Below are 16,322 nucleotides of genomic sequence, written 5' to 3' on the forward strand. Positions count from 1 at the left end.
TATATTTGTTCTCGTTTAATTTTTTTCCCTTGAAGACTCATGTATCTTTATTTCTAAGACAGATGTAGTGGTGGTCAACACAGATTTTTACCTCACTTTCACTCCTCATGCAGGCAGCTGCACTGACATAGCTCATCATTCTTAACTCCAGTAATATTTCGGCCACATCTAAATTTCCTGAAGCAGATAGCATCTCATTTATTTACCATACGGTATTCAGGAATGAGCCAAGTTGTTAATAAATAATGTGTGGCATTAATTCCAGTATTTTTAAGGGGAGAGAGATTTAAAGAGAGGATATTTGAGATAGCACAGATCTCAGCACATTGGTTTTCTAGTGTGATCACGAACTGCAAGGAAATACATATGAAATAGATACAAAAACTTATTAAAGAGAAAAGAAATACTCAAGCTGCCAAGTTGCTTTTGAAAGCAAGAACGAAGTTTATTCCGTAGTTGATGTGTAGGAAGAGCTAGAATGAAGACATTCCTATCATAAATTGCTAGTTTAAAAATTCCCATCCGTTTTATCTCTCAAAGATTATGGAGTAACACACCCATGTAAGTATTTTAATAGAGAACTGTGGTTTTAGTTTATAGACTTTGTCATAAAAGTATGTTCACTAGAAGAAATTATAACAGCTAACTTGGAGTGGGTGTTTAAGAGAGCATAAATCAATACTGGAATATATTTCCTTTAAATACTAAGAGAACGTGAGTATTGTGAATATTTATATTTAAAGGCCCATTTAAACTAATCTGTAGTCATTGATGTTTGAATACCAGTAATAGCTAATCTTTATTGAATATTTACTATATGCCAAGTATCATATAAAGTGTCATTTAATCCTCAGCAAATCTATGGGATTGATAATGATATAATTCCCATCTTCCAGGTAAAGAACATCAGGCTTAGAGAGGCAAAGCAACTTACCAAAAGTCATACAAATAGTAAGTAACAGAGTAAGAAATCAAAACTATTTTTGCTTGATACCAAACTCTGTGTTCTGAGCCACTATCCTAAGACGGCAGTGGTCTCAAGCAGTCATATATGCCTGGGGAAACTGCGGGGTTTGTTTTTAAATATTTTTTATTGTAAACTCAAACACAGATACAGAACATCTCCCTGAGCAGATTAGTGTAATGAGACATTACAAGGCAAATCACCCTTGAGACTACCCCCCCAGGTTGAGAACTTAGCCAGCTTTCCCGGAAGCCCCTCCAGGGACCCCCGTCAAAAGCACAGCCCTTCCCTCCCTCCAAAAGTGACGACGTGTCCGACACTTCCTCGTGTTCCTTCAGAATTCGTCACCCAAATGTGCCTCCCTAGACACTAGAGTTTGGTTTTACTCCTTTTCTTTTTTAAACATGCCTTTGAATTTTTCAATCTTCTGTCTCCCCCTCCCTCCCTTTCCTTTTCCTGCAATTTGTCTGTTGAAGGCCCCAAGGTCATTTGATGGTTTCCCCGTAGTCTAGAAGTTGCTGCTCACACACCCTCCTGGTGCAGTGCAGCTTGTTCTCTTGGTCTGGAAGCCTGGTCAGACTCAGGTTCCTTCCCTTTGGGAAGACGAGAAGGGATCTGGGTTCTTCTGTTGGGAGGCACATCACATCTGTTGCAAGTGATGTTAACAGCAGTGGAAGCTGAGTGTGTCTGGATCCATTCGAAAATTGGGGTTACAAATTGCTGCTGTTCTGAGGCTCTTTCACTTATAATAACTGTAATACTTCTAAATGTGTCCCTGAGTAACAAATAGCAGATAAAGAAACACTTCTTTTTATCTGCTATTTGTTACCTAGTGGCACATTTCATATAGGAAAGGCAATATAAAGGCTTAATTCATTCCCTTATCAGCTTACTTCCTGTCATCCTCTGAAAGTGACCAGTTTGCTTTATTGTTTTATTAGCACCATTATCGTAGTGTTTTTTAGTACCATAGATTTAAACATATTTGATGTGTTTCAGTCAGTAGCAATTACAGTTGATCCTTGAACATGAATTTGAACTGTTCCAGTCCATTTTACATGAATTTTTTTCAATAAATGGGGAGTTTTTTGGAGATCTGTGACAATTTGAAAAAACTCGCAAACCACGTAGCCTAGAAATATTGAAAATAATTGAGAAAAACATATGTCATGAATGCATAAACTTATGTAGCTATGTCTTTTATTTACTACCATAAAATATCCACAAACCTATTTTAAAATGTTAAAATTTATCAAAACTTACGCACGTAAGCAGAGTGTACATGGAGCCACTTGTAGTCCAGAGAAATGTAAACAAACATAAAGATGCAGCATTAAATCATAACTGCATGTTATTAACTGTAGTACATACTGTACTGTAATGATTTCATAGCCTCCTCTGTTGCTATTGCTGTGAGTTCGTGTTGCGAGGATCCGCTTAAAATGCTGTAGGGCACTAATCTCCACGTGAGCAGTTCATCTCTCCAGGAAATCGCCTATCACAGTGAAAAGTGATCTTGGATTCTCATGTTTTTTTGTGTGTTTAGTGCAATACCGTTAACCTTGAATAACACCGGGGGACCCATAGGAAGTGCCACTAGTGAGCTGGAAGTGCTCCCAAAAAGCAGAGACAAGTCACGACCTCGTAAGAAAAGTTGAATTGCTTGATGCGTACTATAGATTGAGATGTGCAGCTGTGGTTGCCCATCATTTCAAGATAAATGAATCCACCATAAGGGCAATTGTGAAGAAAGAAAAGGGAATTCATGAAGCTATCGCTGCAGCTATTCCAGAAGACACGAAAATTGTGAAATACTTTTCTATCTCGTATTGAAGATGCAGTTTTTATGTGGGTGCAGGATTGCTATAAGAAAAGCATACCTATAGACTCTAATATGATTAGAGAAAAATTGAAGTCATTATATGACAACTTAAAGCAAAAGGAAGGTGAAGGCTCTAAAGCTGGAGAATTTAATGCCAGCAAAGGATGGTGTAATAATTTTAGAAAGTGGTTTGACTTAGAAAAGTTCCAGATAACAGGAGAAGCAGCTTCCGCCAACCAAGAGGCAACATACAAGTTACCAGATGCCATAAAGAAAATCATTGAGGCGGGCAGCCGGTTAGCTCAGTTGGTTAGAGCTCGGTGCTCCTAACAAGGTTGCTGGTTTGATCCCCACATGGGCCACTGTGAGCTGCACCCTCTACAACTAGATTGAAATAACTACTTGACTTGGAACTGATGGGTCCTGGAAAAACACAAATAAATAAAAGTTTAAAAGAAGAAAAAAGTCATTGAGGAGAAAGGATATCTTCCTGAATAGTTTTTTAATGAAGACAAAAGTGCCCTCTTCTGGGAGGAAAAAAATTACCACAAAGGACATTTACCAGTAAAGAAGAGGAGCGAGCACCAGGATTTAAGGCCAGAATGTATAGACTACTCTGTTGTTTTGTGCAAATGCAGTCGGGTTTGTGATGAACTGCCCTTATCTATAAAGCTGCTGACCCCCGAATCTTGAAGGGAAAAGGTAAACACCAGCTGCCAGTCTTTTGTACAAGAAGGTTTGGACAATGAGAACCCTTTTTATAGATTGGTTCCGTTGATGCTTTGTCCCTGTAGTCAGAAGTACCTTGCCAGTAGACTGACTTTTAAAGTTCTTTTGATTTGGGACAATGCCCCTGGTCACCCAGAACCCCAGGAGTGCAGCACCAAAGGCATTGAAGTGGTCTCCTTGCCCCTAAACACAATGTCTGTAAGTCAGCCTCTGGATCTTGGGCTCATCACACAGGGTACTCTATGGCAACGATTGTCAGTGCTCGGGGAAGAGAACCCCAACAGAGCAAACATCATGAGAGCCTAGAAGGCTTACACCATCGAAAATGCCATCATTGTTACAGAAAAGGCCGTGAAAGCCATTAAGCCCCAAACAGTACGTTCCTGCTGTAGAAATCCTGCCCAGATGTGCATGACTTCACAGGATTGACAACAGAGCCCATCAGGGAAATCATGAACGAGATTTTGAATAGGACAAAAAAGGTGGGGCGTGAAGGGTTTCAAGATACAGGTATTGGAGACAGTCAAGAGTTAATAGACACTGCACTGGGAGCATTAACAGCAGACCGCTTGATAGAGGTGAGTGCTTCTGAACCAGTGCCAGAAGATGAAGAAGACGTGGAAGAAATAGTGCCAGAAAACACAGTGTCATTGACAACGTCGCAAAAGGGTTCCGATTATTCAAGACTTTTTTGACTTCTTTTATGGACCGTTCTAGGATATGGGCACTGAATGGATATGGGCATGGACCGTTCTATGATATGGGCACTGAATGGATATGGGCATGGACCGTTCTAGGATATGGGCACTGAATGGATATGGGCATGGACCATTCTATGATATGGGCACTGAATGGATATGGGCATGGACCGTTCTATGATATGGGCACTGAATGGATATGGGCATGGACCGTTCTATGATATGGGCACTGAAACGAAAGCAGATGTAGAAGAAGGGATGATACTGTTTGGAAACATTTTTAGAGAAATGAAAAAGCTAAAAAGTCAGACAAAATTATAATTTTGTAAAGTTAAACCGAGCCTGCCTGTCCCCCCTCCACTTCCACCTCTTCTGCCTCTGCAACTCGAGAGCAAGCCCGACTTCTCAGCCTCTTCGACTTGAAGACGACAAGGATGAAAACCTTTATGGTGATCCATTTCCACTTAACGGGCAGTAAATAGTCATGTCATAAGGTTAATAACGTATCTGTTTTGTATGCATGGGACTCCATGTGAAAATCTAATAACTGTATGACGTATGAGACATTTTTGTGTCATCATCATTATCACCTAAGTATTCATCATGTAGAACATCGTGAGCAAGACTTGTGTGGAAGTAGATGGCCTGTCCTGACATTGGCATAGGTGAGTGATACTTCGTATAAAATTTATAATGGTAGTGTTAGTTTCATAATTTTGCTTTCAAAGAATTACATTACCATACAGTGTGCTCCTCTCTCTCTAATTGCAGAAACTGCATATCAGCCTATCGTCAGAGGTAAGTGGTTTTTAAAAAAATAACAATGTTCCCAATACTGTATTATGAATGATACTGTAGGTCATAAACATTTTATAATGATTCATTTTAAGGCTAAACTACCATGAAGCAACCCTATCACTTGTACTAGGCTGCCATAAAGCAATCCTATTGCTGCTGCTTCATTATCCGCACATGAATCATTACACCTGTCAATAGCTATGAATTTGTTTTTCATATTATCTTTTAATTTTTGATGTCTAGTGTTAGAAATACCTATGACAGCTACAGTATTTTGTATCATGTAAAACAATATTGATGTAGGTACTGACAGATTCATTCTGTAACCAGATGATGTAAACTTACGAGATTGATACAGTACTGTATTATAAATGCATTTTCTCATGATCGTCTCAATAATCTTTTGCTTACTCTATTTTAAAAATACAGTATATGATACATATAATATACAAAATATATGCCAATTGACTGTTTATGTTATTGGTGAGACTTCCAGTCAACAGACGGCTATTAGTAAAGCTTTTGAGGAGTCAAAAGTTATACTTGGACCTTTGTGTGTGGGGGGGCGGGTGGTGGTTGGCACTCCAAACCTCTGGGTTATTCGTGGGTCAGCTGTATCTTTATAGAAGTTAAAAATGTTCCCTCTTTGGCCAGTGGAAGCTTCTTCACTCTAGTTTTTGAATCTTTCTCATTTATTTAAAAATATTGTTTAATGTGGTAAAATATACATAAAATTTACTGCCTAAAACATTTTTAAGTATACAGTTCCATGGTATTAAATACATTCATATTGTACAACCATTGCCATCCATCTCCAGAATGTTTCGTTTTGTAAAACAAGCTATACCCATTAAACAATTCCCACCCCCATCTCCTTTTCCTCAGCTCCTGGCAACCACCATTCTACTCTGTCTCTATGATTTTGATTATCTCATGCAAGTGGAAATGTACAGTATTTATCATTTTGTGTCTGGTTTATTTCACTTAGCATAATGTCTTCAGCGTTCATCCATGTTGTAGCATGTGTCAGAATTTCATTTTTAACGCTGAATCATATTCTATTGTATGAATATACCACATATTTTTATCCATTCATTCATCAATGGACATTTAGGTTCCTGTGTTTTAGCTTCTGTGAATAATGCTACTATGAACAACCGCCTCATTTAAAAATGGGCAAAGGACTTGAAGAGACATTTCTCCAAGGTGCTCAGTCACTAATCATTGGAGAAATGCAAATCAAAACTACAATGAGATACCACCTGACACCCCGTAGGATGGCTTCTGTCAAAAAACAGCAAATAAATGAGGAGGTTGTGGAGAAATTGGAAGCCTTGTGAACTGTTGGTGGGAATGTAAACTAGTACAACTGCCTGGAAAACACTATCGCAGTTCTTCAAAAAAATTAAAAATAGAATTATCATATGATCCAGCAGTTCTACGTCTGGGTATATACCCAAAAGAATTGAAAGTAGTCTCAAAGCAATATTTAAACGCTGAGTTTTAATTTGGGGGGGTGGGGTGGGGTGAAGACTTTACCTGAGATTTATGTATGTGGCAATTTGCCTCTGTCCTGAAATACAAAAGTGAGGCAACATGAGCAGGGTGACAGGAAAGTAAATACAGGACACCTGGCAGGGTGGGGTTGCCTGGTATGGGTGGTGTAGAGGACTTCAAGGAGAGAGAACCCAGCCTGAGACCCACGGAGGGGTCAGTTGGGCAGTGTCCCACGGAGTGCCAGGTTGAGGCATTGGCATCCAGGCCTCCTTGTGGTTCAGGAATGAGATCTGTGTTGTAAAATAGACAGAAGTGGGGTGTGATCAGTTTTGTGTGTTTTGTTATGAGGGTTGTCACAGGTGGCAAAACTCAAAAGATACTGATCATACACAGCCCGTCTGAGGAGCAGTTCAGGGAACAAACACTGGGAACGGGGCAGAGAGCTTGCTGGGACCTTCTCTGTACTCTGCGGATTGTCACTTCTAGTCAGCTCAGGAATCCCTTTCCGCCTAGAAATTGTGTGACCCCTTTCCTGATGCTTAAATGGCCCCGTTATATGAGGAAATGCCTTTCTATACTCCTATGGACGCTTTATTAGGATTCTGGCAAGAGCAGTTTGAAAAAAAAACAAAAACATTGCAGATAAACTCGATCTGTGTGTGGAATTCGCCTACTTGAGTTCTAGGGGTGCACAGTGTCCCACGTGATAGAAGCACTTCCCTTTTAGTGCTCTGGGCAGGGTGAGCAGGGAATGCAGAGATCCCTGTGGGTGTGTTGCCTTATCTGTAAAATAAGGCTGGGAATTCTTAACCCCCTTTTCACAGAGCTGCTGTGAGGATTAAATATGACTGTGAAAGGACTTTGGAAACCGCGAGGTGTAACAATAGTGGGAAGCTGTTGAAGTCAGCAATTACCAACAGCAAGTTTTCTCGTTATTTTTGGGATCAAGGACAGGGTGAAATAAATTCCAAGGACCTTTCAGATACATAAAAGGGGTTTCTGGTTTTTTTTATTGGTTTTCAAAAGTAGTCCTCTTGCTATGGAATCTGTAACTAAAAAGTAATTACCTTGGCTCCCAACACAGAAAAGCGATGATCTTCAGGCAACAAGGACATCTGTTTCCTACACACGGAAACATCTTTTCCCTTGAGTTGCTGCCTGGTTACCAAGAGGCAAGACCCAGAGAATGACTTAATGTGGCTTCCTAATTGAGGGGGATGCCTGACAACTAAGTTGAATGAAGAGTTCTGACCCCAAACTAAAACAGATGGTTTACGCAGTCAAACTAGTCTCGTAAAGCGACGTGGAATTTTGAATCGGAAGTTAGACAATTAGAAAAAGCTAGAGAATACAGAATTCCTTGGAAGCTGATTTCTGAGAGTGCTGAGGATAAGTGCAACCAGCCTCCAGCTCCCATTCCCGTAGGAAGAGACCTGGCTGCCACCATGGCCTGCAAAGGCCCGGCAGGTGGATGTGTGGAGGGAAGGCTCGCCCAGGCCTGTCAGAGGGCAGCCTGCGCTCGGCTCCACTGGGACCTGCGGGAGGGGTGGTCACAGTGCCAGGTACTGCCATGTCCAAGAGAAGAGGAAATCTGGATTTCCATGTGAAATCAGATTTTAACGATGGGCAACCCATTCAAAGTTTTTAAAACCTAGTGAACCGCACAGAAAGTACCTATGGATCAGATTTTCTGCCTCGGGAAAAAAATCTGAAGTTCAGTCCCCTTGAAATGAGATAGAAATGAGTGGTTACAAGGAATTGGATGAATGTGCTTTCTGTCTAATGAGGTAACTGTTAAATCAGTTGCTTTTAATGACAACTCCTTTTGCAGGATGGGTCGTTTCACCATCACGTTCACTCATGCTGCTTTTATGAGGGAAGGGAGAAGGATGGGGCTTCAGAGAAGCTTGTTGTTATGGATTGAATGTCCGCCCCACCCCCAAATCCATTTATTGAAGCCCTAACCCCCAGTGTATGTGGAGGTGGGGTCTTTGGCAGGTAAATAGGGTTATGAGGTCATGAGAGTGTGGTCCTCATGATGGGATTAGTGCCCTTAGAAGAAGAGATGGCAGAGAGTTGGCTCTCTCCCTTTGTGTACCCAAGATGGCAGCTGCCTACAAGCCAAGAAGAGATTCCTCAGTGCACTTGACCTTGCCAGAACATTGATCTCAAGCTTCCCAGCCTCCAGAACTGAGAAAATGTTCCGTTGAAGCCCCCAACCCCAGTCTGTGGTATTTTGTTACAGCAGCCTGAGCTGGCTGGAGGACCAGTAGCTGAAGCAACTGGACAGTTTGCTCTTAGATTAGCAGGACAAGAGCTGATCGGGCCCAGAGCCACCTGACTGTGGAGTGGACTTGGTATAAGTTCAGCTCAAGCTCCTTCTGAAACACCTGGCAGCCTGTCCTGAAGCTGGGGCGGCAAGCCCGCAAGGCTGGGCTACAGCATATGCCAACGCTTGGAATGGGCACTGGATTAGAAGTAGGTAACCACTGGCTTCTGGCTCCCGTGTGTTTCTGGGTTTGTTGGTCTTTTTAAAGTATGTGTGAAATTTTTGGTATCCAAGTTATATCGGAATCGCTGTTGGATGCTCAAAGACCTAGGTGTTGGTACTAACCACTCCCTCCTCATTCACATCAACCCCAAGTGGTTGTGTGGACTTGGAGTTGGATTCTATGTCTCACTTGTGGTCTTGTGTCACCCAGTCTTGTTTAAACGGAGCAAGAGAGAGGCAGCTCGTTGTCCTGGAACCAGCATGGGCTCTGGACTTGGCCGTCCTGGCTGCAGTCCTGGCCCTCAATGTGTGACCTTTCACCTTTAAATATGGGGGTCACTAACTCCTCCCTCACGGTGGTGGTCTGTGGATCCGAGATAATGGATGCAAACACCTGACAGAGCGCCAGCCTCCTGGACTGTGAGGTGGTGTTGGGATAAAACCCTGGCTTCCCAGGCAGACTCTTTCCTACTTAGGTTTCTGACCTTGGACATTGATTTCTTTTACAAAATGCCTGGGTTGGGCTGGTCAGGAAATATGTGTTATTTCACTGTTAAGAATGTGGTGAAAGGTAATATAAGCCTTCTATGTAAAAATGTACAAACGCCCATATTTTAAAAAAATATTAGATAACTCAGTCCCACTCTAATCCAACGTAAAAACCCCAGAGCCAGATCATTTCTAAGAATTATGATACTGTTTCCCAAAAATCACTGGGCTTATCATGAAACAGACTGTCTCTCTTCCATGGTGGTGGAAGCATCCAGGAATGTAACCTGTTCATTAACGCTTTCCTGTTGCTACTTTTTACATGTGTTGTTTGATGTGTTATTTAGCATTTGGAGCAAAGAACTTCACATCTGGATTACTGGCCATCGAACTTCCAAATTCAGGGCTGGCTTTCTGTGAGCTCCAGGGCCCCGTGAATGCAGGGGTAGGGTGGCCATTTTTAGAAAGCTTGTTTTTCCATCAAGTTTACAAAAGAAGATTGTGTACATTTCCATTATTTTTACAAAGCCCCAGTTTAGGGAAATAGCTATGTAAGAAAAGAGAAAAGCCCCTGAACTGTTAATGAAAGTCTCAGTTATATATATAAATAAGAATTAATGCTTATGCTTACATTGTTTAACATTGAAAAGCTATAGGGTTTATATAACAAGGTTATGCAGTTACTGTGTGTAAAGAGCTTTCAGTTACTCTCCGATGACTGTATATATAACATTGTATGTCTGTAAGTAACATTTGCCTCACATCCTGGCGCCTGCCAAGTATGGCATGCAGTGTCTGTGAGCAGGAAAAGAGGAAGCCCATGGCCTTAATATCTTTATTTCAGGGAAAAGTTTATGAAGATGTGGCTTGAATTAGTGAAGGAATGAGTCATTTGTCTTTAAAAAGAAAGGTCACATGAAAGTAATTCTACAAATATTTAATTATGCTCAGTGAAGTTGCTTCAATTAGAACTTAAGTTCAAAACCCACTCTCACAGTATAATATTGTACAGGACTCAAAACAACCCTTTGTATACATCTGTCTGGTTTCCTAGCATTCTAAGACAGGAAATGGAGCAGATTTCCTGGCTTTACATGTAAGAGTTGGCCAGAGACTATCTAGTCAGCCCTAAAATGATCAAGATGTGAATTCATCTTTTTGAATCTCTTGAGAGCAGAAAACTTGATCAGTTGCTACAGAGCTGGATGAGATACCACACCCTTCCTGTGACTGGGACTTTCCTAAAGCAGCTTAGCTTCAAGTCAGACCATAGATTGAAGGCTGATAAGTGTGTGCCTCGGAGAGTAGAAGCTTGAAAGGGGCCAAACAGAAAGGGAGATGGATAAAGGCCATTTGGAAAAAAACAGACAATGAAGGAAGAAGAAAACATCGGAAAAGAAGGCTATCACTAATTTCAGCAGAGATAAACACGGCATTCACAAAACAATAGGATGCCACTTAAAAAATATTTTTTCACAGAATTAAAACCAACAGTGATAAATTTAAAAGAATAGCAGAAATGAAAAACAATGGAAGACAGTGAGAAATAAAGTTGAAAAATTTCCGGAAGAAGAATAAAAAGATAGAGATAGAAAAACAGGAAATGAAAGTTAAATGAGAGCCAGGAGGCCCATTATCCAAAAAACCAAGATCTAAAATGAGATACTAGTTTTGAAATGGAGGTATTCTGGACTAATCATTTGTGTGCCCCCAGAATTCATATGTTGACATCCTGACCTCTAAGATGATGCTCTTAGGACGTGGGGCCTTTGGAAGTGGTTAAGCCATGAGGGTGAAGCCCTCATGTATGGGGTTGGTGCTCTTGCCAAAGGGACCCCAGAGAGCTCTTTGTGCCACGTAAGGATACCGTGAGAAAGCAGCATATGGAAACCAGAAATGGCCCTGGACAGATACTGAATCTGCTGGTGCCTTGATCTTGGACTTCAGCTTCCAGAACTTTGAAAAATAAATGTTTGTTAATCCACCTAGTTTTGTGTAATTTATTACAGCAGCCCACATTGACTAAATGGGTAGAGGACAAAATGGAAATTTCAAAAACTTTCCCCCAAAGGAACAGTATGCCACTGAGTGCCCAACCCAATGGGTGAAAATAAATTCTTACAAATGTATGGCCTTGTGAAATTTTACAATATGGAATCAAGAAGTTCCGACAAGCTTCCAGGGTGCGGCAGGAGAAAGGGAGGACACTTCCTAGAAAGGAAGAAGAATCAGAGTAGCCCTGGATGTCTCAGTGACACTGACAGAGGACAAGGGGGTGATGCCTTCACAAGCCTAAGGAGCAATGATTCCCCAGCCCAGGACTCTCAATCCAGCCAAACTACCAACTGAGGGAGGGGACAAAATTGACATTTTCAAACACACAGCGTCTCAGATTTATCTCCCTCCCATGGGTGTTTTGTAAGAAAATCCCTGAGGCTGTTCTCTACTAACACACGGTAGCCAAGAAAGGAAGGTGGGATATTCCAGATGGTGGTGAAGAGATCCTACAGTCAGACGACGGCTTGCTGCTGACTTACAGCACAGCCAGACCAGACCAAGGCAGGTCAGAGGCTCTGAGAACAAATTCTTCGGGAAGATGAAATTGATAGTCAACCTCTGTGTTTGAATATGCCGAGAGGAAGATGGACGTGCCTGAGGGAAGCGTTTAGAAGAGTCAGACAGCAACATAATCATAGGACGTGTGAATGCGAAGGTAAGGTTCTGAGTGGTCCTTACGTAGTTATCATGCCAATCGGATTATGTTGAGAGAATGAAAAAACAGGATGTGTGTGAAAGAGTGTAAGTTTGGTGGGGGGAGAAGATGAAAGACAACTGAATCTTCTAAATTAAGAAAAATGAATATTGGCTAAAACAAAACAAAAAAATCAACGAGAAGCAATATAACAGACTATTTATGGATAGTAATATTATCAAGGTCAAATTTCCCAAGTGTGATCATTGTATTATGGATAAGTGACATGATGTCTGCAATTAACTCAAATAGTAGAGAGAGAGAGGATGCACAAATGTGAATCTAAGGGTATGCAAGTATTCATTATATTGTTCATGTAACTTTTCTGAAGGTTGGAAATTTTTTCAAACTGAAAACTGGGAGCTGAGTAACAGTGTAACGGCATTACTTAGAAGTAGACAACCATGCTTATTCAAAGTGGTTGCTAATGGGAATGGGAAATTAGCATTTTGGAAGGGTGGGGAGGAGGCACCACTGATATTTTTCACAACTGACTTTGAACAGTGATTTGATTGTTAAACTCGGGCATGTACACATTTGATTAAAAATAAAAACTAAAAAAAAAATAAAAAAATCAATGCCTATTGAGGGGAAATCAAAAATCAATAAAGCCAAACTTTAAAAAAAGCAGTTTTTGTACATGGAAACCATATATGGGAAATATAATAGAAAAAAAATAGTTTCCACAACAAAAACCCCCATAAAATATTTAGAAATAACCTGAACATGGAACGTAATATTTCTATGAAGACTGGCCCTCTACTGAGAGGCATAAAGGAGTTCTTGAAAGGAGTGACATGTCTCGTTCCTGGGTCGGATGATTCGATATTACAGAGGTGTCCGTGGTCCTTCAAGTAAGTTTAATACAGTCTCAATCAAAACTGCAACAAAATGATGGCTCATTTGTGAGAATACTACAAGAATATGGGAAAGAATGGATCAGGCATTGCCCCGCCAGGTTTTAAGGTATATTTAAAAAGTGTGGTATAGGCACTGTAAACAAAAGGCCAACAGAACCAAACAGGCTGAAAAAGTCAGTCCAAGTATGTGATCCATAGCATGTGATGGAAATGGCCTTCCCACTAAGCACCTGTGTATATCCGGGTGAGAGAGAAAAAATGGATTCAGCAAGCAACTGGCTAGCCGTTCTATAGATCCCAGCTTCTGTAGGCAAGGATCTGCCCAGGGGTCCCCACCCCGTTTTCTTATACTGCATATATCCCAGCTACATCAAAGGTTTAAAATGAAAAATAAATATAAAATCATTAAACTGAGTGAGGCTTCGAGTCTAGCCAAGTTGCCACGCCAGAGCCATGAGCATTTCTTTTACCACTTTTAATCAATTGTGTTTGTTGCTTCTACATCTTAAGTATCTCTAGAATCTGTCTCTAGTCTCTCCCGTTGTGTAGGCTTCTACGTGTCTTTCTTGGATCAGTGCGACAGGATCCTACTTCTAACATGATCTGAAGCCCATCCATTTTCCGTGGAATAATCTATTATAAAACCCACATAGGACCCTTTCAATCCATGTTTCATCAGCAATGAGGACCCTCCCAGGACTCCTCACTGCTGTCAGGCCCCCGAAGTCCAGTGCCTCGTCTTGGACTGCGAGGCCCGTCGTGATCTGGCCGCTTCTCTCTCTGGCACTGTCTCTCCTGCTCTCTCAGTATCATTCCAAACATAGTGAACTTCTTGGTTTCTAGAACTTGCCAACATTTTCACCCCCAGACCTTCACACATACTCTTCTATCCAGAACATTTTTCTCTCCTCCTCATATCTCTTTGTTTTTAGGTCTGGGAGCCTCCCGTGACTCCCTGGTGGTGTGGAGTGCTAAGGAGAGCATTTTGTTTAACTGTCTGTTTCCACACAGGAAGTAAACTTCGTGAGTGCAGCGATGACGTCTGTGTTGGCCATCTTTCAGTCCCCCAGAATTTAGCATTACATCTAGAACATAATAGACACTATTGAATGAATTAAATTGTGCCTGTGTAAGTCAGTTCTTCATGATTAAAAAGAGCCCAAATTCACATGGCGCAACACGGATGGTAACAGCAAACAGCAACATTTACCAACTCTCATTAATAAAGCTGGGGCTGTGCCTGAGTGAGCGCCCTACGAGCCAGTTTCCAAATTACACATTCCTGCTGCAGGCCAGTTTCCTCTGACTTCTAAGTATTTTCAACCAAAGTCCGCTTCTCAAAATCTGACCCACTGAGGTTTGGGGCTGGTATCAGAAGTCCCAAATAAGGAGAAATCCCACCTATTATCTTGCTTCCTGCTTCTAGATTCTTCAGTTGAAGTTGCTTCAGCCTCATCTTGCACGCTGTCCTCGAGTTTCTACAGTGGAAATGGGATCTTAAAAGAGACATTTTGAAAATATTTTCATTTGTTTGCCCATGTAAGTACCAGTTTATGTTTTCAAGGTTGTGTGGTTGACAAATATGCTGCCCTATCTAGTACGACTGGGTGGGGGTTTTTAGGTTGAGTGAGTTGTCAGCTGGATGAAAGACGCCTGAGTTGAAGGACCTGGGGGTGGGGCTCTTCACATGTGCAGCCCCCTCGGGCCCTCAGCAGGACCGGTTGGATCACCCTTGTCTCTGCTGCAAAATGAATCTAGTGTTCTTTCAATTCCAGTTGGCCTAATGCTGCGTTGCTTAGACTAGCTTTAAATAAGAAATCCTTGACTTAATACACTTGAAAGAATCATGAGCTGGCAAAGCTAACACTGAATATCAGGCAGGAACTACGTTAAGTCCCTCAGCATTCATCTCCCAATTCAGGTCAAACGTTACAGCTTCTGTGAGTGGCTGTTTCCGCCTCTCTTTTGGATGTTTATTGTCTCAAACTTTGCCAGCAAAAAAAAAAAAAAAAAAAGGGTTAAAAATAAAACAAAAATATCATGAACTTAGTATGTGAGGATCACAACATACTATGTTTTTGCCTGTGAAATTATTTACTCCTTGGGATTTAGTCCAGTGTCTTGAAGGGTTGGAAGGAGACGTCTTGCAGAAAAGGTTTCAATTGGATTTAGAATTTGAAACTACCTTCAACCAAAGGAGGAGGGTAAACTGCCAGGTTCCATAAGTCTGTGTTGCTCGGGCCTGACAAGCAGCGGCCACGAGCACCAGTGAGAGCAGGCAATAGAAGGAAGCTCGTTTACTTCTCAGCACTCGGGAAGGGAGCTTTCTCTTCTAGACGTGGACCATGTCCAGATGAGAAGGCCACCCCTCCAGCCTGAGGCATGGCTTAGCCCCTTATAGTGGCTTCGTTTAGCATCTTAGAGGCAGAGGTAGGAGTTCTGATGGACTAAACGGAATGAAATGCAGCAAGTAGGCTATTTGGGGACCATTTCCCCTGAAGCCAAAAACCTCATCACAGACAGTTTTGGGAGAGAAGAATTGATCACAGTTTCGAATTGTATAAAAAAAAGTCTCCAGTTTCCATGACAAGATTGTTATTAATTCCTACCAAGCTGGAAGGACTGTGGCTCATAAATCAACTGTGTAACCTTAAGAGACCAAGGTTATACTCTTCTGTTCCTATGTATTAGAGCCAAACTTTTGTTCCATTCGGAAACCCTAACCACCCTGAACAAATACCAGTTATCCCTCAAGTAATCGTTAGGAATTGGTCATACCACAGGGTCCTTGGTAAACTAGAAATGCTTAGCGATTCCTTGTGTTTATTTTTTTTTCCCTTTTCTCTTAAATAGAAAATGTACTGGAATTAACTTTTTCCCTTCACTAGACAAAAACATGAAAGATATAAAATCACTATCTTCCCTTCGTTCCGTAGTTGACAGTTGTTTTTGGCTGCTCAGTATCCATTCTCCATTTCTAATAACGCCCCAGGTCCCTTCCACAGTGAGTGATTTCGGTGGGAAGGTAACCTGGTGACCTCTCGAACGGCAGAAGCTAAGGGACACAGCTGTGCTGTCCAATCCAGTAGTCACTGACCACTTGTGACCCCTGGGTACATGGAATGTATCTAAGACACTGAGTTTAATTTAATTTTAGTTAACTTATTTAAATTTAAAAACTGATGCTCGGTTCAGTTTTTGAAAACTTGTAAGTATGTTTGG

The 16,322-nt window shown here is 41.4% G+C and overlaps 1 protein-coding gene across 2 annotated transcripts in view; it reads left to right on the forward strand.

The window, feature by feature from the left end:
* The first annotated feature begins 14,470 nt into the window (after positions 1-14,470).
* ACKR4 (atypical chemokine receptor 4) overlaps positions 14,471-16,322 on the forward strand; it is a 36,597-nt gene continuing 34,745 nt past the window's right edge. For both annotated transcript variants that reach the window (XM_074312846.1, XM_019725933.2), the window contains exon 1: positions 14,471-14,639. The gene's annotated coding sequence lies outside the window, so the exon portion shown is untranslated. The remainder of the gene's footprint in view (positions 14,640-16,322) is intronic.

This window comes from Rhinolophus sinicus, linkage group LG10 (genome assembly GCF_036562045.2).
Source record: "Rhinolophus sinicus isolate RSC01 linkage group LG10, ASM3656204v1, whole genome shotgun sequence".
Lineage (NCBI taxonomy): Eukaryota > Metazoa > Chordata > Mammalia > Chiroptera > Rhinolophidae > Rhinolophus > Rhinolophus sinicus.